We start from the raw sequence: 2,961 nt of genomic DNA, 5'->3' as shown, positions 1-2,961 counted from the left end.
GACATGGAACTTGCCCTTGAGTTTACAGTCTACATGAAGAGGAAGACAAAAATACGCGACCAACCGACACCAACCCGCGCTAACTAACTGGGGGCCTTTGCTCCCTGACAAATGCATGCTTATCAGTGCTCACAGGAGGCGGGGTAGAGGTGGGCTGCAGTGCTCAGGATAAGCCTCAAGAAGGGGCTGGAGGGCTGGGGGTGGGAGCAGGGGAGTGGAGGTGGGGTTAGTGGAATCAGGATGGAGTGTTGGGAGGACTGAAAGAGACAACACTTTTGAAGCAGGCGGCACAGTGCCTGGCACCTGGAGCAGAGAAATCCCTCAACGAAAGTGTCTTTCCTTGACTGCCAGCCTAAATAGGAAGGTCAGTATCCTTGGGGTGTGTGTACACGTCCTTGGGGACCACTGGACAACCCATCCCTGCGCATGTCACGCACTAGTATAGCAGTGATGGTTGCCGCTCTCCGAGTGCCCACTTTGTGTAGTTCTGTCTCTCCTGCAAAGCGGCTGTTAAACCTACCTCCAGGCCCCCTCCCTCCCTTGGGACCCCAAGCCCAGATTCCTGGCAGAGCGAGAAGTGTTGGCCTCTGCTTCCTCTGGGGGAACCTCCTTTCTGCCCTTTCCCTGGTACCTTCGGTGAAACCCAAGAAGGGGCCAGCAGAGCCTTCCATGAACTCCCCATTGGGGTGGTAGGGCAGATGTTGAGGGTGGTAGCAGGGTATGACAGGTCCATGGGGAGACATCTCTGTCGCCTCCATCCAAGCTCCTGGCATCCCTAGGAGGAAAGGAGGAACCCAGCCCTGTGCATTGAACCACTCCGTGGATCTGGGCAAGTCACGCTGCCACCCCTCTCAATACTGCCAGACCCCTCCCAGCAGCACCTTGGCCCTTGCATCACCAAAGCCAGGTTCCCTGATGGCTATTGATGTGTCAAGCAATGGTCCTCTTCCTCAGAGCCCTGGCCAACAGGCTCAACAAGAAGCTTCCCTTGGGCAGAGCTGCTTCTGTGCCTGGTGCCCTCTCCTGGTCTCCATGGGATGCTGCTCTGGGCCACTGTGCCCTGCACATCAGCACTCTGTGTGTGCTCTGCTTTCGGACTGCTCTCCTCTGCACAGAGCACAGTTTTACTTTTTCTCCCTTCTCCCAGAGTTTGGGTTGCAGGTAGATTACAACTCTAAGACTTTTTTCCATCCGCCCTGTGCTTCGGGCTGACTAGCAGGCACGGGCACCTGCCAGGTGCCCCAGAATCCTCCAACATGCAATGGAGACACTGCTTCTTCCCAGGCACTGGCACCTTGGATGGCCAGCATGTGACTTGTGGTTGCTGTGACACCACGCCCCAGTAGGGCTCACCCCCCCACCCCCCGGGAACTCTATTCCTCTGCTGGCTGCTGGGCCCTGCCATGTTGCTTAAGAGTTGCTAATGCGACCACCCCTTTCTCCCAAGCCAGCCTCAGGTGGACTGGGCAATCTATTTCCCAAGTAGAATGGCCGTGCAGACAGCTCCCACACCCACTTGTCCCAGTGGAGCCTGCTTGGCCAATGCTGTCTTCAGTGACACCCTCATGCTCATTCTCTTTAATCTCAGCACAAAGGCAGAAAAGATTTTCTCCTTCCTCCTGGCTTGGGGCCCCAAGTTAACACATGCCTCCCTTCTCCTCTTTGCTCTGCCAAATCAACAGTCGAGTGCTGCCACAGGCACTTGTCCTCCATCTCCAAGGCAGGCACTTGGCGTTTTTAGGCCACGGCTGACTTCTAACTCAGGGAGGGCCTTGGAGGCTTTCTGCCTATCTCCTGAGCAACTTTCTGTCCCTGGGAAGCCTGTTGGCATCGAAGGGTCTTCATGGTGTGGTTTTGGCCCAACTCAAGAGCCTCCTCTGCGTCTGCTGGCACTGCCCTCCAGAAAACACTCCTTGTGTCTGGAAGCTCAGGCCTCTGGTCTGCCCTTCATCCCTTGGTTGGTTGCTGTGCCAGAGCAGGAGCCCTAGAGGCAGTGGAGGGGACTCAGGAGCATGCCTGCCACTCAGGGCCTGATTAAGACACACAGAGGCTTTCAGCACCAGAAAGACCATGGTGCCCCCTCTCATACCTAATTCAGAATGAAACAGCATGGGACCACCGGGCACCAAACTTGCCTACCTGCCTGCTGCAACTAACAGATTCTTTCTGGGCTTCCCCATGGGAAATATTTGACAAGGTCATCGATGCTTGAGATTGTCACACTCTGTGGGGAAGGGCCCTGCCTTGATGGGGCCCACCCCAGCCTTGCCTGCCTCTTGGCTAAATCTGGAACTGCCCCCACAGACTGCCTTCCAGCTCCCAAAAAGCCCTGGTTCTGCTTCTTATTCATCTCATGATTACGTCTACATTTGGTGCCTGTGGGTACCGGCTTGCACACTAGCTCCCAGTGCCCTCCCCAGCTTGCTGCCTCTCCTGGGAAATTTGTGATTTGACCTCCCCCCGCCCCCATTAAGTGGCTCCTGAGGTTGCAGACATCCAGCTTCCCAGCGGATGCCTCCAGTCTCAAAGTCTGCATCCTTCCCCGGGGCCCTATGTGCCACTCTCAAAACAGTTTCAACCATAATCCCCTCACCTTGATATGCCACCCACAGATAGGCACAGCCCTCACCAAGTCAATCTCTAAGCCGCCACAGCACCATTCAGCTTAGAGTTTGACAACTGTGGCCAGTGCTGGCTCCAGGCTCCTTTCCAGGGGCGGGCCACCCGTTGGTCTAAGATGCAGATGGGTGCTACACCACAGTCCAGGACAGTCCTGCAGAGGATCGGCCAGTCCCTTGTCTGCTACACATGCTGCATGCATCACCTCACACCCTGTCACTTCCCTCCTCTCTTGCTCTTGGCCTCCTGTTACCCGGAAGGCAGGCTTCTTTTCCCTCATTGCCTCTTGTTTTTGTGTGTGGCTTAGGATGTCCTCCCTCATGCCCCAATTACAAAGAGTCT

This window comes from Panthera onca, chromosome X (assembly GCF_046562875.1).
Source record: "Panthera onca isolate mPanOnc1 chromosome X, mPanOnc1 haplotype 2, whole genome shotgun sequence".
NCBI classification, from domain to species: domain Eukaryota; kingdom Metazoa; phylum Chordata; class Mammalia; order Carnivora; family Felidae; genus Panthera; species Panthera onca.
The sequence above is the reverse complement of the archived record's forward strand: the minus strand, read 5'-3'. Positions refer to the sequence as shown.